Below are 27,500 nucleotides of genomic sequence, written 5' to 3'. Positions count from 1 at the left end.
ATGTATTTTTTTCTATATTCCGTAACCCTAACCCTAGTATCCAATACACAGGGAGGATCCAAATGGCCTGACTTGCCCAAGTGGAGACCTCTGGAGTTCAGGTAAAGAACAGATTTGTATTATACAAAAATTTTAAAGAGTGAAGTTGAGTGAGAGAAGTTCATTCCATTTGCCCATGAAAGCAATCCTAATTGTTCTCTTGAAGTCATCATGATCACAATTCATTTTTTGTTGTTTGCATTTTAGCCATTAAGATCTCACTGTACCTGAATAAAAACAACAGTTTTCTTAAGTTCTCATTAGGTAAGTGTGTATCTGGTATCATACATTTAGAAAGATTAGAATTATACGGTTAGTTTGAAAATGACTACCCCCATTGCTGTCAATCAGGCAGCATGGTTGAATAGGAAGTTCAAGAGTCATGTAACAGTTAGAGTTTGGTTAGGGTTAGGGTTAGGGTTAGTTAGGGTTAGGTTAGGGTTAGGGTTAGGGTAGGGATAGGGTTAGGGTGTCGAACTCCAATGTGGTCTCTTGCAGCATAGAGAATTTAGCTGCTCTTTAACTATAACTAACACTTTAGCTATAACCCTGTTCACTGCAGTGCCCACCCACCACAAGTCACTAACAATATGATGTACTTGCAAGTAGCAGCAGTATTAGCATCAGCACGACTGGGCTTCAATCTTCCAAAGTTCACAGGTGTTCAAGTTCAAGTTTGGTTTATTTGTCACATACATAGTCATACACAGTATAATTCGCAGTGAAACGGTTGAGAGTGCTCTGTCCAAACTGAGGAAAAAGAAAAACAGGCATGCATAGAGAAATATATATTCTATATATATATATATATATATATATATATATATATATATATATACAAAAATATGTTAACAATGTGTGTACAATATATGTATATTATGTTTATATACACAATGTACAATGTATATATGGTTATGTATGTACACCATGTACAGAATGTACAGTTCATCTTGTAAATGACATATTTACAGTTATATGTTACATGGTGGCAATTGAACATATTTACAGTTATGTTACATGGTGGTGGTGGTCCCCACAGTTTATCAGTTTCCCTGATTTAGGGCCCGAATGGCCTGTGGGAAGAAGCTCCTCTTCGGTCTCTCTGTCTTGGTCTTCAGGGAGCGAAAGCGCTTCCCTGACCTCAAAAGAGTGAAGAGCCTATTGTTGGGATGGGTGGGGTCCTTCACAATCCTCCTGGCCTTGGTCTGGCACCGCTTGTAGTATATGGTCTGCAGGTCAGCAAGTTCCGTATGAGTGATGCGCTTTGCTGAACGCACTACCCTTTGGAGTGTTTGTCTGTCCTGCTTGGTGCTGTTCCCAAACCACACTGTGATGTTCCCCGTGAGGATGCTCTTGATAGTGCAGGTGTAGAAGTTCCGCAGTACCTTGGAGGGCAGTCTGAAGTCTCTTAGGCGTCTGAGGTGGTAAAGACACTGACGAGCCTTCTTTGCCAGGGAGTTGGTATGGCGGGACCAGGACAGGTCCTGCGGGATGTGAACACCAAGGTACCTGAAACTATCTACTCTCTCCACCGTGGTTCCACTGATCCTCACAGGTTGGTAGTGCCGCTCCTGCTTCTTGCTGCAATCCACGATCAGCTCTTTTGTCTTATTGACGTTTAGGAGGAGATTATTTTCCTGGCACCAGTTTTCCAGGTGTTTCATCTCCTCCAGGTAGGCCCTCTCATCGTTGTCCGAGATCAGGCCCATGACAACGGTGTCGTAGGCAAACTTGACAATGATGGTGGAGCTGGAAGTGGCTGTGCAGTCGTAGGTGTACAGTGAGTAGAGCAGGGGGCTTAGGACACAACCCTGAGGAGCTCCAGTGCTGAGGGTGAGGGTGGATGAGGCACGGTTGCCCACCCGTACTCATTGTGGTCTGTCTGTTAGGAAGTTGGAAATCCAGTCGCACAGTCCTAGATCCTCCAACTTAGTAGTGAGCAGGGAGGGGATGATAGTATTAAATGCTGAACTGTGTTACCCCGCTGCTGCGCTCCCTTCATTGGCTTCTAGTAGCTGCACACATCAGATTTAAAATCTTGATGCTTGCCTACCAAGCCAAAAATGGGCCAGCCCCTTCATACATTGAGTTAATGGTCAAAGCCCGATTCGTACCTCGCGTTCTTCGAACATCAAGTATGGCTTGGCTTGAAATGCCATGCTTCAAGTCTCATGGAAGACAAGCGTTGAGACTATTTCCTGTCCTGGCTCACAGATGGTGGAATGAACTTCCGCTTGCTGTCCGGACAGCGGAGTCCCTTGCAGTCTTCAAACACAGACTGAAGACCCATCTATTCATGGAATATTTAAATGACAAATGACCCTGCTCTTTTATTGACAGAACTAAATTAGCACTTAATGTAGAGTATTATTTATTACACTGATGTTGTCTAACAAACTTTAGAACTTATTGTTTATTGCACTTATCATTGTTTAAGATAGACCTCATGCATTTTGTACTTCTAGGCAACAGCAGTGATCCCTGTATTTCTACAGTAATCTAGATCATTTCTATATTGGACTCTATCCTACTGTAATGACTAGGCTGTATTCTATGAGTAAATAACAAAGCACCTTTGTAAGTCGCACTGGATAAGAGCGCCTGTTAAATGCCATAAATGTAAATGTAAATGTGACAAGTACATCTCAAGACTTGACACTCAAGTCCCGACACAAGTCAAAAGTGAATACGTACAATCCAAAGGCAAGATGCAGTTACCAAGTACTTCCCTTCAAGTCATAGTCAAGTCACCACATTTAATGTCTTACAATATTTGACACCAGTAAAGCATCTGATGTAGTTTATGAAATTGAAAGAATCTTTCCATCCTCTTAAGTCTCGGCCTTGGTTGTATGCAGGTTTTGTGACGTCTGCTTAGAGATAACATCACCAATGGGCACCAAATTCTCTCTAGGGTGCTTTATCAAAAGATTGATCTACAACGTGCGAGTGTCTTTATTCATCTATGTAGATGAATCTAGAGCAAATGTGGGCATAGGATTCAACTTTATCCTTCCTGAAAAGGGTGCCCAGACAGCAGTTTCTCTGCAGTGAGTTGAAGTAGGAACTCTCCCCGTCGGGGAATCGGACCCCGGTCTTCCGCGTGACAGGCGGAGATACTATCCACTATACTAACGAGGACAGGTACATGCACCCCAAAAGAAACAGACTGAGATGTTCTCGGCCCCCAGGTTTTGAAGTATTTTAGATCAGTGCGCCTAGAACTTTTGCAACTTTGTGCCAGTGAAACTGTAGGAGTCGAGTCCTAAGAATCGATGCAGAAATAGCTGCTTTGTCGATAAGTTGTGATTACCCAGGGATTAAGGTGTTGGTGTCGAACTCCAATGTGGTCTCTTGCAGCATAGAGAATTTAGCTGCTCTTTAACTATAACTATAACACTTTAGCTATAACCCTGTTCACTGCAGTGCCCACCCACCACAAGTCACTAACAATATGATGTACTTGCAAGTAGCAGCAGTATTAGCATCAGCACGACTGGGCTTCAATCTTCCGAAGTTCACAGGTGTTCAAGTTCAAGTTTGGTTTATTTGTCACATACATAGTCATACACAGTATAATTTGCAGTGAAACGGTTGAGAGTGCTCTGTCCAAACTGAGGAAAAAGAAAAACAGGCATGCATAGAGAAATATATATTCTATATATATATATATATATATATATATATATATATATATATACAAAAATATGTTAACTATGTGTGTACAATATATGTATATTATGTTTATATACACAATGTACAATGTATATATGGTTATGTATGTACACCATGTACAGAATGTACAGTTTCATCTTGTAAATGACATATTTACAGTTATATGTTACATGGTGGCAATTGAACATATTTACAGTTATGTTACATGGTGGTGGTGGTCCCCACAGTTTATCAGTTTCCCTGATTTAGGGCCCGAATGGCCTGTGGGAAGAAGCTCCTCTTCAGTCTCTCTGTCTTGGTCTTCAGGGAGCGAAAGCGCTTCCCTGACCTCAAAAGAGTGAAGAGCCTATTGTTGGGATGGGTGGGGTCCTTCACAATCCTCCTGGCCTTGGTCTGGCACCGCTTGTAGTATATGGTCTGCAGGTCAGCAAGTTCCGTATGAGTGATGCGCTTTGCTGAACGCACTACCCTTTGGAGTGTTTGTCTGTCCTGCTTGGTGCTGTTCCCAAACCACACTGTGATGTTCCCCGTGAGGATGCTCTTGATAGTGCAGGTGTAGAAGTTCCGCAGTACCTTGGAGGGCAGTCTGAAGTCTCTTAGGCGTCTGAGGTGGTAAAGACACTGACGAGCCTTCTTTGCCAGGGAGTTGGTATGGCGGGACCAGGACAGGTCCTGCGGGATGTGAACACCAAGGTACCTGAAACTATCTACTCTCTCCACCGTGGTTCCACTGATCCTCACAGGTTGGTAGTGCCGCTCCTGCTTCTTGCTGCAATCCACGATCAGCTCTTTTGTCTTATTGACGTTTAGGAGGAGATTATTTTCCTGGCACCAGTTTTCCAGGTGTTTCATCTCCTCCAGGTAGGCCCTCTCATCGTTGTCCGAGATCAGGCCCATGACAACGGTGTCGTAGGCAAACTTGACAATGATGGTGGAGCTGGAAGTGGCTGTGCAGTCGTAGGTGTACAGTGAGTAGAGCAGGGGGCTTAGGACACAACCCTGAGGAGCTCCAGTGCTGAGGGTGAGGGTGGATGAGGCACGGTTGCCCACCCGTACTCATTGTGGTCTGTCTGTTAGGAAGTTGGAAATCCAGTCGCACAGTCCTAGATCCTCCAACTTAGTAGTGAGCAGGGAGGGGATGATAGTATTAAATGCTGAACTGTGTTACCCCGCTGCTGCGCTCCCTTCATTGGCTTCTAGTAGCTGCACACATCAGATTTAAAATCTTGATGCTTGCATACCAAGCCAAAAATGGGCCAGCCCCTTCATACATTGAGTTAATGGTCAAAGCCCGATTCGTACCTCGCGTTCTTCGAACATCAAGTATGGCTTGGCTTGAAATGCCATGCTTCAAGTCTCATGGAAGACAAGCGTTGAGACTATTTCCTGTCCTGGCTCACAGATGGTGGAATGAACTTCCGCAGTCCCTTGCAGTCTTCAAACACAGACTGAAGACCCATCTATTCATGGAATATTTAAATGACAAATGACCCTGCTCTTTTATTGACAGAACTAAATTAGCACTTAATGTAGAGTATTATTTATTACACTGATGTTGTCTAACAAACTTTAGAACTTATTGTTTATTGCACTTATCATTGTTTAAGATAGACCTCATGCATTTTGTACTTCTAGGCAACAGCAGTGATCCCTGTATTTCTACAGTAATCTAGATCATTTCTATATTGGACTCTATCCTACTGTAATGACTAGGCTGTATTCTATGAGTAAATAACAAAGCACCTTTGTAAGTCGCACTGGATAAGAGCGCCTGTTAAATGCCATAAATGTAAATGTAAATGTGACAAGTACATCTCAAGACTTGACACTCAAGTCCCGACACAAGTCAAAAGTGAATACGTACAATACAAAGGCAAGATGCAGTTACCAAGTACTTCCCTTCAAGTCATAGTCAAGTCACCACATTTAATGTCTTACAATATTTGACACCAGTAAAGCATCTGATGTAGTTTATGAAATTGAAAGAATCTTTCCATCCTCTTAAGTCTCGGCCTTGGTTGTATGCAGGTTTTGTGACGTCTGCTTAGAGATAACATCACCAATGGGCACCAAATTCTCTCTAGGGTGCTTTATCAAAAGATTGATCTACAACGTGCGAGTGTCTTTATTCATCTATGTAGATGAATCTAGAGCAAATGTGGGCATAGGATTCAACTTTATCCTTCCTGAAAAGGGTGCCCAGACAGCAGTTTCTCTGCAGTGCGTTGAAGTAGGAACTCTCCCCGTCGGGGAATCGGACCCCGGTCTTCCGCGTGACAGGCGGAGATACTATCCACTATACTAACGAGGACAGGTACACGCATCCCAAAAGAAACAGACTGAGATGTTCTCGTCCCACAGGTTTTGAAGTATTTTAGATCAGTGCGCCTAGAACTTTTGCAACTTTGTGCCAGTGAAACTGTAGGAGTCCTAAGAATCGATGCAGAAATAGCTGCTTTGTCGATAAGTTGTGATTACCCAGGGATTAAGGTGTTGGTGTCGAACTCCAATGTGGTCTCTTGCAGCATAGAGAATTTAGCTGCTCTTTAACTATAACACTTTAGCTATAACCCTGTTCACTGCAGTGCCCACCCACCACAAGTCACTAACAATATGATGTACTTGCAAGTAGCAGCAGTATTAGCATCAGCACGACTGGGCTTCAATCTTCCGAAGTTCACAGGTGTTCAAGTTCAAGTTTGGTTTATTTGTCACATACATAGTCATACACAGTATAAATCGCAGTGAAACGGTTGAGAGTGCTCTGTCCAAACTGAGGAAAAAGAAAAACAGGCATGCATAGAGAAATATATATTATATATATATATATATATACAAAAATATGTTAACTATGTGTGTACAATATATGTATATTATGTTTATATACACAATGTACAATGTATATATGGTTATGTATGTACACCATGTACAGAATGTACAGTTTCATCTTGTAAATGACATATTTACAGTTATATGTTACATGGTGGCAATTGAACATATTTACAGTTATGTTACATGGTGGTGGTGGTCCCCACAGTTTATCAGTTTCCCTGATTTAGGGCCCGAATGGCCTGTGGGAAGAAGCTCCTCTTCAGTCTCTCTGTCTTGGTCTTCAGGGAGCGAAAGCGCTTCCCTGACCTCAAAAGAGTGAAGAGCCTATTGTTGGGATGGGTGGGGTCCTTCACAATCCTCCTGGCCTTGGTCTGGCACCGCTTGTAGTATATGGTCTGCAGGTCAGCAAGTTCCGTATGAGTGATGCGCTTTGCTGAACGCACTACCCTTTGGAGTGTTTGTCTGTCCTGCTTGGTGCTGTTCCCAAACCACACTGTGATGTTCCCCGTGAGGATGCTCTTGATAGTGCAGGTGTAGAAGTTCCGCAGTACCTTGGAGGGCAGTCTGAAGTCTCTTAGGCGTCTGAGGTGGTAAAGACACTGACGAGCCTTCTTTGCCAGGGAGTTGGTATGGCGGGACCAGGACAGGTCCTGCGGGATGTGAACACCAAGGTACCTGAAACTATCTACTCTCTCCACCGTGGTTCCACTGATCCTCACAGGTTGGTAGTGCCGCTCCTGCTTCTTGCTGCAATCCACGATCAGCTCTTTTGTCTTATTGACGTTTAGGAGGAGATTATTTTCCTGGCACCAGTTTTCCAGGTGTTTCATCTCCTCCAGGTAGGCCCTCTCATCGTTGTCCGAGATCAGGCCCATGACAACGGTGTCGTAGGCAAACTTGACAATGATGGTGGAGCTGGAAGTGGCTGTGCAGTCGTAGGTGTACAGTGAGTAGAGCAGGGGGCTTAGGACACAACCCTGAGGAGCTCCAGTGCTGAGGGTGAGGGTGGATGAGGCACGGTTGCCCACCCGTACTCATTGTGGTCTGTCTGTTAGGAAGTTGGAAATCCAGTCGCACAGTCCTAGATCCTCCAACTTAGTAGTGAGCAGGGAGGGGATGATAGTATTAAATGCTGAACTGTGTTACCCCGCTGCTGCGCTCCCTTCATTGGCTTCTAGTAGCTGCACACATCAGATTTAAAATCTTGATGCTTGCCTACCAAGCCAAAAATGGGCCAGCCCCTTCATACATTGAGTTAATGGTCAAAGCCCGATTCGTACCTCGCGTTCTTCGAACATCAAGTATGGCTTGGCTTGAAATGCCATGCTTCAAGTCTCATGGAAGACAAGCGTTGAGACTATTTCCTGTCCTGGCTCACAGATGGTGGAATGAACTTCCGCTTGCTGTCCGGACAGCGGAGTCCCTTGCAGTCTTCAAACACAGACTGAAGACCCATCTATTCATGGAATATTTAAATGACAAATGACCCTGCTCTTTTATTGACAGAACTAAATTAGCACTTAATGTAGAGTATTATTTATTACACTGATGTTGTCTAACAAACTTTAGAACTTATTGTTTATTGCACTTATCATTGTTTAAGATAGACCTCATGCATTTTGTACTTCTAGGCAACAGCAGTGATCCCTGTATTTCTACAGTAATCTAGATCATTTCTATATTGGACTCTATCCTACTGTAATGACTAGGCTGTATTCTATGAGTAAATAACAAAGCACCTTTGTAAGTCGCACTGGATAAGAGCGCCTGTTAAATGCCATAAATGTAAATGTAAATGTGACAAGTACATCTCAAGACTTGACACTCAAGTCCCGACACAAGTCAAAAGTGAATACGTACAATCCAAAGGCAAGATGCAGTTACCAAGTACTTCCCTTCAAGTCATAGTCAAGTCATCACATTTAATGTCTTACAATATTTGACACCAGTAAAGCATCTGATGTAGTTTATGAAATTGAAAGAATCTTTCCATCCTCTTAAGTCTCGGCCTTGGTTGTATGCAGGTTTTGTGACGTCTGCTTAGAGATAACATCAGCAATGGGCACCAAATTCTCTCTAGGGTGCTTTATCAAAAGATTGATCTACAACGTGCGAGTGTCTTTATTCATCTATGTAGATGAATCTAGAGCAAATGTGGGCATAGGATTCAACTTTATCCTTCCTGAAAAGGGTGCCCAGACAGCAGTTTCTCTGCAGTGCGTTGAAGTAGGAACTCTCCCCGTCGGGGAATCGGACCCCGGTCTTCCGCGTGACAGGCGGAGATACTATCCACTATACTAACGAGGACAGGTACATGCACCCCAAAAGAAACAGACTGAGATGTTCTCGTCCCACAGGTTTTGAAGTATTTTAGATCAGTGCGCCTAGAACTTTTGCAACTTTGTGCCAGTGAAACTGTAGGAGTCCTAAGAATCGATGCAGAAATAGCTGCTTTGTCGATAAGTTGTGATTACCCAGGGATTAAGGTGTTGGTGTCGAACTCCAATGTGGTCTCTTGCAGCATAGAGAATTTAGCTGCTCTTTAACTATAACACTTTAGCTATAACCCTGTTCACTGCAGTGCCCACCCACCACAAGTCACTAACAATATGATGTACTTGCAAGTAGCAGCAGTATTAGCATCAGCACGACTGGGCTTCAATCTTCCGAAGTTCACAGGTGTTCAAGTTCAAGTTTGGTTTATTTGTCACATACATAGTCATACACAGTATAATTCGCAGTGAAACGGTTGAGAGTGCTCTGTCCAAACTGAGGAAAAAGAAAAACAGGCATGCATAGAGAAATATATATTCTATATATATATATATATATATATATATATATATATATATATATATACAAAAATATGTTAACTATGTGTGTACAATATATGTATATTATGTTTATATACACAATGTACAATGTATATATGGTTATGTATGTACACCATGTACAGAATGTACAGTTCCATCTTGTAAATGACATATTTACAGTTATATGTTACATGGTGGCAATTGAACATATTTACAGTTATGTTACATGGTGGTGGTGGTCCCCACAGTTTATCAGTTTCCCTGATTTAGGGCCCGAATGGCCTGTGGGAAGAAGCTCCTCTTCAGTCTCTCTGTCTTGGTCTTCAGGGAGCGAAAGCGCTTCCCTGACCTCAAAAGAGTGAAGAGCCTATTGTTGGGATGGGTGGGGTCCTTCACAATCCTCCTGGCCTTGGTCTGGCACCGCTTGTAGTATATGGTCTGCAGGTCAGCAAGTTCCGTATGAGTGATGCGCTTTGCTGAACGCACTACCCTTTGGAGTGTTTGTCTGTCCTGCTTGGTGCTGTTCCCAAACCACACTGTGATGTTCCCCGTGAGGATGCTCTTGATAGTGCAGGTGTAGAAGTTCCGCAGTACCTTGGAGGGCAGTCTGAAGTCTCTTAGGCGTCTGAGGTGGTAAAGACACTGACGAGCCTTCTTTGCCAGGGAGTTGGTATGGCGGGACCAGGACAGGTCCTGCGGGATGTGAACACCAAGGTACCTGAAACTATCTACTCTCTCCACCGTGGTTCCACTGATCCTCACAGGTTGGTAGTGCCGCTCCTGCTTCTTGCTGCAATCCACGATCAGCTCTTTTGTCTTATTGACGTTTAGGAGGAGATTATTTTCCTGGCACCAGTTTTCCAGGTGTTTCATCTCCTCCAGGTAGGCCCTCTCATCGTTGTCCGAGATCAGGCCCATGACAACGGTGTCGTAGGCAAACTTGACAATGATGGTGGAGCTGGAAGTGGCTGTGCAGTCGTAGGTGTACAGTGAGTAGAGCAGGGGGCTTAGGACACAACCCTGAGGAGCTCCAGTGCTGAGGGTGAGGGTGGATGAGGCACGGTTGCCCACCCGTACTCATTGTGGTCTGTCTGTTAGGAAGTTGGAAATCCAGTCGCACAGTCCTAGATCCTCCAACTTAGTAGTGAGCAGGGAGGGGATGATAGTATTAAATGCTGAACTGTGTTACCCCGCTGCTGCGCTCCCTTCATTGGCTTCTAGTAGCTGCACACATCAGATTTAAAATCTTGATGCTTGCCTACCAAGCCAAAAATGGGCCAGCCCCTTCATACATTGAGTTAATGGTCAAAGCCCGATTCGTACCTCGCGTTCTTCGAACATCAAGTATGGCTTGGCTTGAAATGCCATGCTTCAAGTCTCATGGAAGACAAGCGTTGAGACTATTTCCTGTCCTGGCTCACAGATGGTGGAATGAACTTCCGCTTGCTGTCCGGACAGCGGAGTCCCTTGCAGTCTTCAAACACAGACTGAAGACCCATCTATTCATGGAATATTTAAATGACAAATGACCCTGCTCTTTTATTGACAGAACTAAATTAGCACTTAATGTAGAGTATTATTTATTACACTGATGTTGTCTAACAAACTTTAGAACTTATTGTTTATTGCACTTATCATTGTTTAAGATAGACCTCATGCATTTTGTACTTCTAGGCAACAGCAGTGATCCCTGTATTTCTACAGTAATCTAGATCATTTCTATATTGGACTCTATCCTACTGTAATGACTAGGCTGTATTCTATGAGTAAATAACAAAGCACCTTTGTAAGTCGCACTGGATAAGAGCGCCTGTTAAATGCCATAAATGTAAATGTAAATGTGACAAGTACATCTCAAGACTTGACACTCAAGTCCCGACACAAGTCAAAAGTGAATACGTACAATCCAAAGGCAAGATGCAGTTACCAAGTACTTCCCTTCAAGTCATAGTCAAGTCACCACATTTAATGTCTTACGATATTTGACACCAGTAAAGCATCTGATGTAGTTTATGAAATTGAAAGAATCTTTCCATCCTCTTAAGTCTCGGCCTTGGTTGTATGCAGGTTTTGTGACGTCTGCTTAGAGATAACATCACCAATGGGCACCAAATTCTCTCTAGGGTGCTTTATCAAAAGATTGATCTACAACGTGCGAGTGTCTTTATTCATCTATGTAGATGAATCTAGAGCAAATGTGGGCATAGGATTCAACTTTATCCTTCCTGAAAAGGGTGCCCAGACAGCAGTTTCTCTGCAGTGCGTTGAAGTAGGAACTCTCCCCGTCGGGGAATCGGACCCCGGTCTTCCGCGTGACAGGCGGAGATACTATCCACTATACTAACGAGGACAGGTACATGCACCCCAAAAGAAACAGACTGAGATGTTCTCGTCCCACAGGTTTTGAAGTATTTTAGATCAGTGCGCCTAGAACTTTTGCAACTTTGTGCCAGTGAAACTGTAGGAGTCCTAAGAATCGATGCAGAAATAGCTGCTTTGTCGATAAGTTGTGATTACCCAGGGATTAAGGTGTTGGTGTCGAACTCCAATGTGGTCTCTTGCAGCATAGAGAATTTAGCTGCTCTTTAACTATAACTATAACACTTTAGCTATAACCCTGTTCACTGCAGTGCCCACCCACCACAAGTCACTAACAATATGATGTACTTGCAAGTAGCAGCAGTATTAGCATCAGCACGACTGGGCTTCAATCTTCCGAAGTTCACAGGTGTTCAAGTTCAAGTTTGGTTTATTTGTCACATACATAGTCATACACAGTATAATTCGCAGTGAAACGGTTGAGAGTGCTCTGTCCAAACTGAGGAAATAGAAAAACAGGCATGCATAGAGAAATATATATTCTATATATATATATATATATATATATATATATATATATATATATACAAAAATATGTTAACTATGTGTGTACAATATATGTATATTATGTTTATATACACAATGTACAATGTATATATGGTTATGTATGTACACCATGTACAGAATGTACAGTTTCATCTTGTAAATGACATATTTACAGTTATATGTTACATGGTGGCAATTGAACATATTTACAGTTATGTTACATGGTGGTGGTGGTCCCCACAGTTTATCAGTTTCCCTGATTTAGGGCCCGAATGGCCTGTGGGAAGAAGCTCCTCTTCAGTCTCTCTGTCTTGGTCTTCAGGGAGCGAAAGCGCTTCCCTGACCTCAAAAGAGTGAAGAGCCTATTGTTGGGATGGGTGGGGTCCTTCACAATCCTCCTGGCCTTGGTCTGGCACCGCTTGTAGTATATGGTCTGCAGGTCAGCAAGTTCCGTATGAGTGATGCGCTTTGCTGAACGCACTACCCTTTGGAGTGTTTGTCTGTCCTGCTTGGTGCTGTTCCCAAACCACACTGTGATGTTCCCCGTGAGGATGCTCTTGATAGTGCAGGTGTAGAAGTTCCGCAGTACCTTGGAGGGCAGTCTGAAGTCTCTTAGGCGTCTGAGGTGGTAAAGACACTGACGAGCCTTCTTTGCCAGGGAGTTGGTATGGCGGGACCAGGACAGGTCCTGCGGGATGTGAACACCAAGGTACCTGAAACTATCTACTCTCTCCACCGTGGTTCCACTGATCCTCACAGGTTGGTAGTGCCGCTCCTGCTTCTTGCTGCAATCCACGATCAGCTCTTTTGTCTTATTGACGTTTAGGAGGAGATTATTTTCCTGGCACCAGTTTTCCAGGTGTTTCATCTCCTCCAGGTAGGCCCTCTCATCGTTGTCCGAGATCAGGCCCATGACAACGGTGTCGTAGGCAAACTTGACAATGATGGTGGAGCTGGAAGTGGCTGTGCAGTCGTAGGTGTACAGTGAGTAGAGCAGGGGGCTTAGGACACAACCCTGAGGAGCTCCAGTGCTGAGGGTGAGGGTGGATGAGGCACGGTTGCCCACCCGTACTCATTGTGGTCTGTCTGTTAGGAAGTTGGAAATCCAGTCGCACAGTCCTAGATCCTCCAACTTAGTAGTGAGCAGGGAGGGGATGATAGTATTAAATGCTGAACTGTGTTACCCCGCTGCTGCGCTCCCTTCATTGGCTTCTAGTAGCTGCACACATCAGATTTAAAATCTTGATGCTTGCCTACCAAGCCAAAAATGGGCCAGCCCCTTCATACATTGAGTTAATGGTCAAAGCCCGATTCGTACCTCGCGTTCTTCGAACATCAAGTATGGCTTGGCTTGAAATGCCATGCTTCAAGTCTCATGGAAGACAAGCGTTGAGACTATTTCCTGTCCTGGCTCACAGATGGTGGAATGAACTTCCGCTTGCTGTCCGGACAGCGGAGTCCCTTGCAGTCTTCAAACACAGACTGAAGACCCATCTATTCATGGAATATTTAAATGACAAATGACCCTGCTCTTTTATTGACAGAACTAAATTAGCACTTAATGTAGAGTATTATTTATTACACTGATGTTGTCTAACAAACTTTAGAACTTATTGTTTATTGCACTTATCATTGTTTAAGATAGACCTCATGCATTTTGTACTTCTAGGCAACAGCAGTGATCCCTGTATTTCTACAGTAATCTAGATCATTTCTATATTGGACTCTATCCTACTGTAATGACTAGGCTGTATTCTATGAGTAAATAACAAAGCACCTTTGTAAGTCGCACTGGATAAGAGCGCCTGTTAAATGCCATAAATGTAAATGTAAATGTGACAAGTACATCTCAAGACTTGACACTCAAGTCCCGACACAAGTCAAAAGTGAATACGTACAATACAAAGGCAAGATGCAGTTACCAAGTACTTCCCTTCAAGTCATAGTCAAGTCACCACATTTAATGTCTTACAATATTTGACACCAGTAAAGCATCTGATGTAGTTTATGAAATTGAAAGAATCTTTCCATCCTCTTAAGTCTCGGCCTTGGTTGTATGCAGGTTTTGTGACGTCTGCTTAGAGACAACATCAGCAATGGGCACCAAATTCTCTCTAGGGTGCTTTATCAAAAGATTGATCTACAACGTGCGAGTGTCTTTATTCATCTATGTAGATGAATCTAGAGCAAATGTGGGCATAGGATTCAACTTTATCCTTCCTGAAAAGGGTGCCCAGACAGCAGTTTCTCTGCAGTGCGTTGAAGTAGGAACTCTCCCCGTCGGGGAATCGGACCCCGGTCTTCCGCGTGACAGGCGGAGATACTATCCACTATACTAACGAGGACAGGTACACGCACCCCAAAAGAAACAGACTGAGATGTTCTCGTCCCACAGGTTTTGAAGTATTTTAGATCAGTGCGCCTAGAACTTTTGCAACTTTGTGCCAGTGAAACTGTAGGAGTCCTAAGAATCGATGCAGAAATAGCTGCTTTGTCGATAAGTTGTGATTACCCAGGGATTAAGGTGTTGGTGTCGAACTCCAATGTGGTCTCTTGCAGCATAGAGAATTTAGCTGCTCTTTAACTATAACTTTAACACTTTAGCTATAACCCTGTTCACTGCAGTGCCCACCCACCACAAGTCACTAACAATATGATGTACTTGCAAGTAGCAGCAGTATTAGCATCAGCACGACTGGGCTTCAATCTTCCGAAGTTCACAGGTGTTCAAGTTCAAGTTTGGTTTATTTGTCACATACATAGTCATACACAGTATAAATCGCAGTGAAACGGTTGAGAGTGCTCTGTCCAAACTGAGGAAAAAGAAAAACAGGCATGCATAGAGAAATATATATATATATATATATATATATATATATATATATATATATATATATATACAAAAATATGTTAACTATGTGTGTACAATATATGTATATTATGTTTATATACACAATGTACAATGTATATATGGTTATGTATGTACACCATGTACAGAATGTACAGTTTCATCTTGTAAATGACATATTTACAGTTATATGTTACATGGTGGCAATTGAACATATTTACAGTTATGTTACATGGTGGTGGTGGTCCCCACAGTTTATCAGTTTCCCTGATTTAGGGCCCGAATGGCCTGTGGGAAGAAGCTCCTCTTCAGTCTCTCTGTCTTGGTCTTCAGGGAGCGAAAGCGCTTCCCTGACCTCAAAAGAGTGAAGAGCCTATTGTTGGGATGGGTGGGGTCCTTCACAATCCTCCTGGCCTTGGTCTGGCACCGCTTGTAGTATATGGTCTGCAGGTCAGCAAGTTCCGTATGAGTGATGCGCTTTGCTGAACGCACTACCCTTTGGAGTGTTTGTCTGTCCTGCTTGGTGCTGTTCCCAAACCACACTGTGATGTTCCCCGTGAGGATGCTCTTGATAGTGCAGGTGTAGAAGTTCCGCAGTACCTTGGAGGGCAGTCTGAAGTCTCTTAGGCGTCTGAGGTGGTAAAGACACTGACGAGCCTTCTTTGCCAGGGAGTTGGTATGGCGGGACCAGGACAGGTCCTGCGGGATGTGAACACCAAGGTACCTGAAACTATCTACTCTCTCCACCGTGGTTCCACTGATCCTCACAGGTTGGTAGTGCCGCTCCTGCTTCTTGCTGCAATCCACGATCAGCTCTTTTGTCTTATTGACGTTTAGGAGGAGATTATTTTCCTGGCACCAGTTTTCCAGGTGTTTCATCTCCTCCAGGTAGGCCCTCTCATCGTTGTCCGAGATCAGGCCCATGACAACGGTGTCGTAGGCAAACTTGACAATGATGGTGGAGCTGGAAGTGGCTGTGCAGTCGTAGGTGTACAGTGAGTAGAGCAGGGGGCTTAGGACACAACCCTGAGGAGCTCCAGTGCTGAGGGTGAGGGTGGATGAGGCACGGTTGCCCACCCGTACTCATTGTGGTCTGTCTGTTAGGAAGTTGGAAATCCAGTCGCACAGTCCTAGATCCTCCAACTTAGTAGTGAGCAGGGAGGGGATGATAGTATTAAATGCTGAACTGTGTTACCCCGCTGCTGCGCTCCCTTCATTGGCTTCTAGTAGCTGCACACATCAGATTTAAAATCTTGATGCTTGCCTACCAAGCCAAAAATGGGCCAGCCCCTTCATACATTGAGTTAATGGTCAAAGCCCGATTCGTACCTCGCGTTCTTCGAACATCAAGTATGGCTTGGCTTGAAATGCCATGCTTCAAGTCTCATGGAAGACAAGCGTTGAGACTATTTCCTGTCCTGGCTCACAGATGGTGGAATGAACTTCCGCTTGCTGTCCGGACAGCGGAGTCCCTTGCAGTCTTCAAACACAGACTGAAGACCCATCTATTCATGGAATATTTAAATGACAAATGACCCTGCTCTTTTATTGACAGAACTAAATTAGCACTTAATGTAGAGTATTATTTATTACACTGATGTTGTCTAACAAACTTTAGAACTTATTGTTTATTGCACTTATCATTGTTTAAGATAGACCTCATGCATTTTGTACTTCTAGGCAACAGCAGTGATCCCTGTATTTCTACAGTAATCTAGATCATTTCTATATTGGACTCTATCCTACTGTAATGACTAGGCTGTATTCTATGAGTAAATAACAAAGCACCTTTGTAAGTCGCACTGGATAAGAGCGCCTGTTAAATGCCATAAATGTAAATGTAAATGTGACAAGTACATCTCAAGACTTGACACTCAAGTCCCGACACAAGTCAAAAGTGAATACGTACAATCCAAAGGCAAGATGCAGTTACCAAGTACTTCCCTTCAAGTCATAGTCAAGTCACCACATTTAATGTCTTACGATATTTGACACCAGTAAAGCATCTGATGTAGTTTATGAAATTGAAAGAATCTTTCCATCCTCTTAAGTCTCGGCCTTGGTTGTATGCAGGTTTTGTGACGTCTGCTTAGAGATAACATCACCAATGGGCACCAAATTCTCTCTAGGGTGCTTTATCAAAAGATTGATCTACAACGTGCGAGTGTCTTTATTCATCTATGTAGATGAATCTAGAGCAAATGTGGGCATAGGATTCAACTTTATCCTTCCTGAAAAGGGTGCCCAGACAGCAGTTTCTCTGCAGTGCGTTGAAGTAGGAACTCTCCCCGTCGGGGAATCGGACCCCGGTCTTCCGCGTGACAGGCGGAGATACTATCCACTATACTAACGAGGACAGGTACACTGCACCCCAAAAGAAACAGACTGAGATGTTCTCGGCCCCCAGGTTTTGAAGTATTTTAGATCAGTGCGCCTAGAACTTTTGCAACTTTGTGCCAGTGAAACTGTAGGAGTCCTAAGAATCGATGCAGAAATAGCTGCTTTGTCGATAAGTTGTGATTACCCAGGGATTAAGGTGTTGGTGTCGAACTCCAATGTGGTCTCTTGCAGCATAGAGAATTTAGCTGCTCTTTAACTATAACTATAACACTTTAGCTATAACCCTGTTCACTGCAGTGCCCACCCACCACAAGTCACTAACAATATGATGTACTTGCAAGTAGCAGCAGTATTAGCATCAGCACGACTGGGCTTCAATCTTCCGAAGTTCACAGGTGTTCAAGTTCAAGTTTGGTTTATTTGTCACATACATAGTCATACACAGTATAATTTGCAGTGAAACGGTTGAGAGTGCTCTGTCCAAACTGAGGAAATAGAAAAACAGGCATGCATAGAGAAATATATATTCTATATATATATATATATATATATATATATATATATATATATATATATACAAAAATATGTTAACTATGTGTGTACAATATATGTATATTATGTTTATATACACAATGTACAATGTATATATGGTTATGTATGTACACCATGTACAGAATGTACAGTTTCATCTTGTAAATGACATATTTACAGTTATATGTTACATGGTGGCAATTGAACATATTTACAGTTATGTTACATGGTGGTGGTGGTCCCCACAGTTTATCAGTTTCCCTGATTTAGGGCCCGAATGGCCTGTGGGAAGAAGCTCCTCTTCAGTCTCTCTGTCTTGGTCTTCAGGGAGCGAAAGCGCTTCCCTGACCTCAAAAGAGTGAAGAGCCTATTGTTGGGATGGGTGGGGTCCTTCACAATCCTCCTGGCCTTGGTCTGGCACCGCTTGTAGTATATGGTCTGCAGGTCAGCAAGTTCCGTATGAGTGATGCGCTTTGCTGAACGCACTACCCTTTGGAGTGTTTGTCTGTCCTGCTTGGTGCTGTTCCCAAACCACACTGTGATGTTCCCCGTGAGGATGCTCTTGATAGTGCAGGTGTAGAAGTTCCGCAGTACCTTGGAGGGCAGTCTGAAGTCTCTTAGGCGTCTGAGGTGGTAAAGACACTGACGAGCCTTCTTTGCCAGGGAGTTGGTATGGCGGGACCAGGACAGGTCCTGCGGGATGTGAACACCAAGGTACCTGAAACTATCTACTCTCTCCACCGTGGTTCCACTGATCCTCACAGGTTGGTAGTGCCGCTCCTGCTTCTTGCTGCAATCCACGATCAGCTCTTTTGTCTTATTGACGTTTAGGAGGAGATTATTTTCCTGGCACCAGTTTTCCAGGTGTTTCATCTCCTCCAGGTAGGCCCTCTCATCGTTGTCCGAGATCAGGCCCATGACAACGGTGTCGTAGGCAAACTTGACAATGATGGTGGAGCTGGAAGTGGCTGTGCAGTCGTAGGTGTACAGTGAGTAGAGCAGGGGGCTTAGGACACAACCCTGAGGAGCTCCAGTGCTGAGGGTGAGGGTGGATGAGGCACGGTTGCCCACCCGTACTCATTGTGGTCTGTCTGTTAGGAAGTTGGAAATCCAGTCGCACAGTCCTAGATCCTCCAACTTAGTAGTGAGCAGGGAGGGGATGATAGTATTAAATGCTGAACTGTGTTACCCCGCTGCTGCGCTCCCTTCATTGGCTTCTAGTAGCTGCACACATCAGATTTAAAATCTTGATGCTTGCCTACCAAGCCAAAAATGGGCCAGCCCCTTCATACATTGAGTTAATGGTCAAAGCCCGATTCGTACCTCGCGTTCTTCGAACATCAAGTATGGCTTGGCTTGAAATGCCATGCTTCAAGTCTCATGGAAGACAAGCGTTGAGACTATTTCCTGTCCTGGCTCACAGATGGTGGAATGAACTTCCGCTTGCTGTCCGGACAGCGGAGTCCCTTGCAGTCTTCAAACACAGACTGAAGACCCATCTATTCATGGAATATTTAAATGACAAATGACCCTGCTCTTTTATTGACAGAACTAAATTAGCACTTAATGTAGAGTATTATTTATTACACTGATGTTGTCTAACAAACTTTAGAACTTATTGTTTATTGCACTTATCATTGTTTAAGATAGACCTCATGCATTTTGTACTTCTAGGCAACAGCAGTGATCCCTGTATTTCTACAGTAATCTAGATCATTTCTATATTGGACTCTATCCTACTGTAATGACTAGGCTGTATTCTATGAGTAAATAACAAAGCACCTTTGTAAGTCGCACTGGATAAGAGCGCCTGTTAAATGCCATAAATGTAAATGTAAATGTGACAAGTACATCTCAAGACTTGACACTCAAGTCCCGACACAAGTCAAAAGTGAATACGTACAATACAAAGGCAAGATGCAGTTACCAAGTACTTCCCTTCAAGTCATAGTCAAGTCATCACATTTAATGTCTTACAATATTTGACACCAGTAAAGCATCTGATGTAGTTTATGAAATTGAAAGAATCTTTCCATCCTCTTAAGTCTCGGCCTTGGTTGTATGCAGGTTTTGTGACGTCTGCTTAGAGATAACATCAGCAATGGGCACCAAATTCTCTCTAGGGTGCTTTATCAAAAGATTGATCTACAACGTGCGAGTGTCTTTATTCATCTATGTAGATGAATCTAGAGCAAATGTGGGCATAGGATTCAACTTTATCCTTCCTGAAAAGGGTGCCCAGACAGCAGTTTCTCTGCAGTGCGTTGAAGTAGGAACTCTCCCCGTCGGGGAATCGGACCCCGGTCTTCCGCGTGACAGGCGGAGATACTATCCACTATACTAACGAGGACAGGTACATGCACCCCAAAAGAAACAGACTGAGATGTTCTCGTCCCACAGGTTTTGAAGTATTTTAGATCAGTGCGCCTAGAACTTTTGCAACTTTGTGCCAGTGAAACTGTAGGAGTCCTAAGAATCGATGCAGAAATAGCTGCTTTGTCGATAAGTTGTGATTACCCAGGGATTAAGGTGTTGGTGTCGAACTCCAATGTGGTCTCTTGCAGCATAGAGAATTTAGCTGCTCTTTAACTATAACTAACACTTTAGCTATAACCCTGTTCACTGCAGTGCCCACCCACCACAAGTCACTAACAATATGATGTACTTGCAAGTAGCAGCAGTATTAGCATCAGCACGACTGGGCTTCAATCTTCCGAAGTTCACAGGTGTTCAAGTTCAAGTTTGGTTTATTTGTCACATACATAGTCATACACAGTATAAATCGCAGTGAAACGGTTGAGAGTGCTCTGTCCAAACTGAGGAAAAAGAAAAACAGGCATGCATAGAGAAATATATATTATATATATATATATATATATATATATATATATATATATATATATACAAAAATATGTTAACAATGTGTGTACAATATATGTATATTATGTTTATATACACAATGTACAATGTATATATGGTTATGTATGTACACCATGTACAGAATGTACAGTTCCATCTTGTAAATGACATATTTACAGTTATATGTTACATGGTGGCAATTGAACATATTTACAGTTATGTTACATGGTGGTGGTGGTCCCCACAGTTTATCAGTTTCCCTGATTTAGGGCCCGAATGGCCTGTGGGAAGAAGCTCCTCTTCAGTCTCTCTGTCTTGGTCTTCAGGGAGCGAAAGCGCTTCCCTGACCTCAAAAGAGTGAAGAGCCTATTGTTGGGATGGGTGGGGTCCTTCACAATCCTCCTGGCCTTGGTCTGGCACCGCTTGTAGTATATGGTCTGCAGGTCAGCAAGTTCCGTATGAGTGATGCGCTTTGCTGAACGCACTACCCTTTGGAGTGTTTGTCTGTCCTGCTTGGTGCTGTTCCCAAACCACACTGTGATGTTCCCCGTGAGGATGCTCTTGATAGTGCAGGTGTAGAAGTTCCGCAGTACCTTGGAGGGCAGTCTGAAGTCTCTTAGGCGTCTGAGGTGGTAAAGACACTGACGAGCCTTCTTTGCCAGGGAGTTGGTATGGCGGGACCAGGACAGGTCCTGCGGGATGTGAACACCAAGGTACCTGAAACTATCTACTCTCTCCACCGTGGTTCCACTGATCCTCACAGGTTGGTAGTGCCGCTCCTGCTTCTTGCTGCAATCCACGATCAGCTCTTTTGTCTTATTGACGTTTAGGAGGAGATTATTTTCCTGGCACCAGTTTTCCAGGTGTTTCATCTCCTCCAGGTAGGCCCTCTCATCGTTGTCCGAGATCAGGCCCATGACAACGGTGTCGTAGGCAAACTTGACAATGATGGTGGAGCTGGAAGTGGCTGTGCAGTCGTAGGTGTACAGTGAGTAGAGCAGGGGGCTTAGGACACAACCCTGAGGAGCTCCAGTGCTGAGGGTGAGGGTGGATGAGGCACGGTTGCCCACCCGTACTCATTGTGGTCTGTCTGTTAGGAAGTTGGAAATCCAGTCGCACAGTCCTAGATCCTCCAACTTAGTAGTGAGCAGGGAGGGGATGATAGTATTAAATGCTGAACTGTGTTACCCCGCTGCTGCGCTCCCTTCATTGGCTTCTAGTAGCTGCACACATCAGATTTAAAATCTTGATGCTTGCCTACCAAGCCAAAAATGGGCCAGCCCCTTCATACATTGAGTTAATGGTCAAAGCCCGATTCGTACCTCGCGTTCTTCGAACATCAAGTATGGCTTGGCTTGAAATGCCATGCTTCAAGTCTCATGGAAGACAAGCGTTGAGACTATTTCCTGTCCTGGCTCACAGATGGTGGAATGAACTTCCGCTTGCTGTCCGGACAGCGGAGTCCCTTGCAGTCTTCAAACACAGACTGAAGACCCATCTATTCATGGAATATTTAAATGACAAATGACCCTGCTCTTTTATTGACAGAACTAAATTAGCACTTAATGTAGAGTATTATTTATTACACTGATGTTGTCTAACAAACTTTAGAACTTATTGTTTATTGCACTTATCATTGTTTAAGATAGACCTCATGCATTTTGTACTTCTAGGCAACAGCAGTGATCCCTGTATTTCTACAGTAATCTAGATCATTTCTATATTGGACTCTATCCTACTGTAATGACTAGGCTGTATTCTATGAGTAAATAACAAAGCACCTTTGTAAGTCGCACTGGATAAGAGCGCCTGTTAAATGCCATAAATGTAAATGTAAATGTGACAAGTACATCTCAAGACTTGACACTCAAGTCCCGACACAAGTCAAAAGTGAATACGTACAATACAAAGGCAAGATGCAGTTACCAAGTACTTCCCTTCAAGTCATAGTCAAGTCACCACATTTAATGTCTTACAATATTTGACACCAGTAAAGCATCTGATGTAGTTTATGAAATTGAAAGAATCTTTCCATCCTCTTATGTCTCGGCCTTGGTTGTATGCAGGTTTTGTGACGTCTGCTTAGAGATAACATCACCAATGGGCACCAAATTCTCTCTAGGGTGCTTTATCAAAAGATTGATCTACAACGTGCGAGTGTCTTTATTCATCTATGTAGATGAATCTAGAGCAAATGTGGGCATAGGATTCAACTTTATCCTTCCTGAAAAGGGTGCCCAGACAGCAGTTTCTCTGCAGTGCGTTGAAGTAGGAACTCTCCCCGTCGGGGAATCGGACCCCGGTCTTCCGCGTGACAGGCGGAGATACTATCCACTATACTAACGAGGACAGGTACACGCACCCCCAAAAGAAACAGACTGAGATGTTCTCGTCCCACAGGTTTTGAAGTATTTTAGATCAGTGCGCCTAGAACTTTTGCAACTTTGTGCCAGTGAAACTGTAGGAGTCCTAAGAATCGATGCAGAAATAGCTGCTTTGTCGATAAGTTGTGATTACCCAGGGATTAAGGTGTTGGTGTCGAACTCCAATGTGGTCTCTTGCAGCATAGAGAATTTAGCTGCTCTTTAACTATAACACTTTAGCTATAACCCTGTTCACTGCAGTGCCCACCCACCACAAGTCACTAACAATATGATGTACTTGCAAGTAGCAGCAGTATTAGCATCAGCACGACTGGGCTTCAATCTTCCGAAGTTCACAGGTGTTCAAGTTCAAGTTTGGTTTATTTGTCACATACATAGTCATACACAGTATAATTTGCAGTGAAACGGTTGAGAGTGCTCTGTCCAAACTGAGGAAATAGAAAAACAGGCATGCATAGAGAAATATATATTCTATATATATATATATATATATATATATATATATATATATATATATATATACAAAAATATGTTAACTATGTGTGTACAATATATGTATATTATGTTTATATACACAATGTACAATGTATATATGGTTATGTATGTACACCATGTACAGAATGTACAGTTTCATCTTGTAAATGACATATTTACAGTTATATGTTACATGGTGGCAATTGAACATATTTACAGTTATGTTACATGGTGGTGGTGGTCCCCACAGTTTATCAGTTTCCCTGATTTAGGGCCCGAATGGCCTGTGGGAAGAAGCTCCTCTTCGGTCTCTCTGTCTTGGTCTTCAGGGAGCGAAAGCGCTTCCCTGACCTCAAAAGAGTGAAGAGCCTATTGTTGGGATGGGTGGGGTCCTTCACAATCCTCCTGGCCTTGGTCTGGCACCGCTTGTAGTATATGGTCTGCAGGTCAGCAAGTTCCGTATGAGTGATGCGCTTTGCTGAACGCACTACCCTTTGGAGTGTTTGTCTGTCCTGCTTGGTGCTGTTCCCAAACCACACTGTGATGTTCCCCGTGAGGATGCTCTTGATAGTGCAGGTGTAGAAGTTCCGCAGTACCTTGGAGGGCAGTCTGAAGTCTCTTAGGCGTCTGAGGTGGTAAAGACACTGACGAGCCTTCTTTGCCAGGGAGTTGGTATGGCGGGACCAGGACAGGTCCTGCGGGATGTGAACACCAAGGTACCTGAAACTATCTACTCTCTCCACCGTGGTTCCACTGATCCTCACAGGTTGGTAGTGCCGCTCCTGCTTCTTGCTGCAATCCACGATCAGCTCTTTTGTCTTATTGACGTTTAGGAGGAGATTATTTTCCTGGCACCAGTTTTCCAGGTGTTTAATCTCCTCCAGGTAGGCCCTCTCATCGTTGTCCGAGATCAGGCCCATGACAAAGGTGTCGTAGGCAAACTTGACAATGATGGTGGAGCTGGAAGTGGCTGTGCAGTCGTAGGTGTACAGTGAGTAGAGCAGGGGGCTTAGGACACAACCCTGAGGAGCTCCAGTGCTGAGGGTGAGGGTGGATGAGGCACGGTTGCCCACCCGTACTCATTGTGGTCTGTCTGTTAGGAAGTTGGAAATCCAGTCGCACAGTCCTAGATCCTCCAACTTAGTAGTGAGCAGGGAGGGGATGATAGTATTAAATGCTGAACTGTGTTACCCCGCTGCTGCGCTCCCTTCATTGGCTTCTAGTAGCTGCACACATCAGATTTAAAATCTTGATGCTTGCCTACCAAGCCAAAAATGGGCCAGCCCCTTCATACATTGAGTTAATGGTCAAAGCCCGATTCGTACCTCGCGTTCTTCGAACATCAAGTATGGCTTGGCTTGAAATGCCATGCTTCAAGTCTCATGGAAGACAAGCGTTGAGACTATTTCCTGTCCTGGCTCACAGATGGTGGAATGAACTTCCGCTTGCTGTCCGGACAGCGGAGTCCCTTGCAGTCTTCAAACACAGACTGAAGACCCATCTATTCATGGAATATTTAAATGACAAATGACCCTGCTCTTTTATTGACAGAACTAAATTAGCACTTAATGTAGAGTATTATTTATTACACTGATGTTGTCTAACAAACTTTAGAACTTATTGTTTATTGCACTTATCATTGTTTAAGATAGACCTCATGCATTTTGTACTTCTAGGCAACAGCAGTGATCCCTGTATTTCTACAGTAATCTAGATCATTTCTATATTGGACTCTATCCTACTGTAATGACTAGGCTGTATTCTATGAGTAAATAACAAAGCACCTTTGTAAGTCGCACTGGATAAGAGCGCCTGTTAAATGCCATAAATGTAAATGTAAATGTGACAAGTACATCTCAAGACTTGACACTCAAGTCCCGACACAAGTCAAAAGTGAATACGTACAATCCAAAGGCAAGATGCAGTTACCAAGTACTTCCCTTCAAGTCATAGTCAAGTCACCACATTTAATGTCTTACGATATTTGACACCAGTAAAGCATCTGATGTAGTTTATGAAATTGAAAGAATCTTTCCATCCTCTTAAGTCTCGGCCTTGGTTGTATGCAGGTTTTGTGACGTCTGCTTAGAGATAACATCACCAATGGGCACCAAATTCTCTCTAGGGTGCTTTATCAAAAGATTGATCTACAACGTGCGAGTGTCTTTATTCATCTATGTAGATGAATCTAGAGCAAATGTGGGCATAGGATTCAACTTTATCCTTCCTGAAAAGGGTGCCCAGACAGCAGTTTCTCTGCAGTGCGTTGAAGTAGGAACTCTCCCCGTCAGGGAATCGGACCCCGGTCTTCCGCGTGACAGGCGGAGATACTATCCACTATACTAACGAGGACAGGTACACGCACCCCAAAAGAAACAGACTGAGATGTTCTCGTCCCACAGGTTTTGAAGTATTTTAGATCAGTGCGCCTAGAACTTTTGCAACTTTGTGCCAGTGAAACTGTAGGAGTCCTAAGAATCGATGCAGAAATAGCTGCTTTGTCGATAAGTTGTGATTACCCAGGGATTAAGGTGTTGGTGTCGAACTCCAATGTGGTCTCTTGCAGCATAGAGAATTTAGCTGCTCTTTAACTATAACACTTTAGCTATAACCCTGTTCACTGCAGTGCCCACCCACCACAAGTCACTAACAATATGATGTACTTGCAAGTAGCAGCAGTATTAGCATCAGCACGACTGGGCTTCAATCTTCCGAAGTTCACAGGTGTTCAAGTTCAAGTTTGGTTTATTTGTCACATACATAGTCATACACAGTATAAATCGCAGTGAAACGGTTGAGAGTGCTCTGTCCAAACTGAGGAAAAAGAAAAACAGGCATGCATAGAGAAATATATATTATATATATATATACAAAAATATGTTAACTATGTGTGTACAATATATGTATATTATGTTTATATACACAATGTACAATGTATATATGGTTATGTATGTACACCATGTACAGAATGTACAGTTCCATCTTGTAAATGACATATTTACAGTTATATGTTACATGGTGGCAATTGAACATATATAAAGATATGTTACATGGTGGTGGTGGTCCCCACAGTTTATCAGTTTCCCTGATTTAGGGCCCGAATGGCCTGTGGGAAGAAGCTCCTCTTCAGTCTCTCTGTCTTGGTCTTCAGGGAGCGAAAGCGCTTCCCTGACCTCAAAAGAGTGAAGAGCCTATTGTTGGGATGGGTGGGGTCCTTCACAATCCTCCTGGCCTTGGTCTGGCACCGCTTGTAGTATATGGTCTGCAGGTCAGCAAGTTCCGTATGAGTGATGCGCTTTGCTGAACGCACTACCCTTTGGAGTGTTTGTCTGTCCTGCTTGGTGCTGTTCCCAAACCACACTGTGATGTTCCCCGTGAGGATGCTCTTGATAGTGCAGGTGTAGAAGTTCCGCAGTACCTTGGAGGGCAGTCTGAAGTCTCTTAGGCGTCTGAGGTGGTAAAGACACTGACGAGCCTTCTTTGCCAGGGAGTTGGTATGGCGGGACCAGGACAGGTCCTGCGGGATGTGAACACCAAGGTACCTGAAACTATCTACTCTCTCCACCGTGGTTCCACTGATCCTCACAGGTTGGTAGTGCCGCTCCTGCTTCTTGCTGCAATCCACGATCAGCTCTTTTGTCTTATTGACGTTTAGGAGGAGATTATTTTCCTGGCACCAGTTTTCCAGGTGTTTAATCTCCTCCAGGTAGGCCCTCTCATCGTTGTCCGAGATCAGGCCCATGACAACGGTGTCGTAGGCAAACTTGACAATGATGGTGGAGCTGGAAGTGGCTGTGCAGTCGTAGGTGTACAGTGAGTAGAGCAGGGGGCTTAGGACAC

General features: G+C 43.7%; 9 non-coding genes across 9 annotated transcripts; all 9 read right to left on the bottom strand.

Annotated features, from left to right (window-relative positions):
• Positions 1–3,108: 3,108 nt before the first annotated feature.
• Positions 3,109–3,180, bottom strand: trnad-guc. Its single transcript has one exon. It is a non-coding gene; the product is annotated as a tRNA-Asp (tRNA).
• A 2,773-nt stretch (positions 3,181–5,953) lies between these two features.
• Positions 5,954–6,025, bottom strand: trnad-guc. Its single transcript has one exon. It is a non-coding gene; the product is annotated as a tRNA-Asp (tRNA).
• Positions 6,026–8,781: 2,756 nt separating this feature from the next.
• Positions 8,782–8,853, bottom strand: trnad-guc. The gene has a single exon. It is a non-coding gene; the product is annotated as a tRNA-Asp (tRNA).
• Positions 8,854–11,637: 2,784 nt separating this feature from the next.
• Positions 11,638–11,709, bottom strand: trnad-guc. Its single transcript has one exon. It is a non-coding gene; the product is annotated as a tRNA-Asp (tRNA).
• Positions 11,710–14,497: 2,788 nt separating this feature from the next.
• trnad-guc lies at positions 14,498–14,569 on the bottom strand. The gene has a single exon. It is a non-coding gene; the product is annotated as a tRNA-Asp (tRNA).
• Positions 14,570–17,356: 2,787 nt separating this feature from the next.
• trnad-guc lies at positions 17,357–17,428 on the bottom strand. Its single transcript has one exon. It is a non-coding gene; the product is annotated as a tRNA-Asp (tRNA).
• Positions 17,429–20,221: 2,793 nt separating this feature from the next.
• trnad-guc lies at positions 20,222–20,293 on the bottom strand. The gene has a single exon. It is a non-coding gene; the product is annotated as a tRNA-Asp (tRNA).
• A 2,786-nt stretch (positions 20,294–23,079) lies between these two features.
• trnad-guc lies at positions 23,080–23,151 on the bottom strand. The gene has a single exon. It is a non-coding gene; the product is annotated as a tRNA-Asp (tRNA).
• A 2,789-nt stretch (positions 23,152–25,940) lies between these two features.
• trnad-guc lies at positions 25,941–26,012 on the bottom strand. The gene has a single exon. It is a non-coding gene; the product is annotated as a tRNA-Asp (tRNA).
• Positions 26,013–27,500: the final 1,488 nt, after the last annotated feature.

This window comes from Electrophorus electricus, chromosome 16, assembly GCF_013358815.1.
Source record: "Electrophorus electricus isolate fEleEle1 chromosome 16, fEleEle1.pri, whole genome shotgun sequence".
NCBI classification, from domain to species: Eukaryota; Metazoa; Chordata; class Actinopteri; order Gymnotiformes; family Gymnotidae; genus Electrophorus; species Electrophorus electricus.
This window is presented reverse-complemented; position numbering and strand designations above follow the sequence as displayed.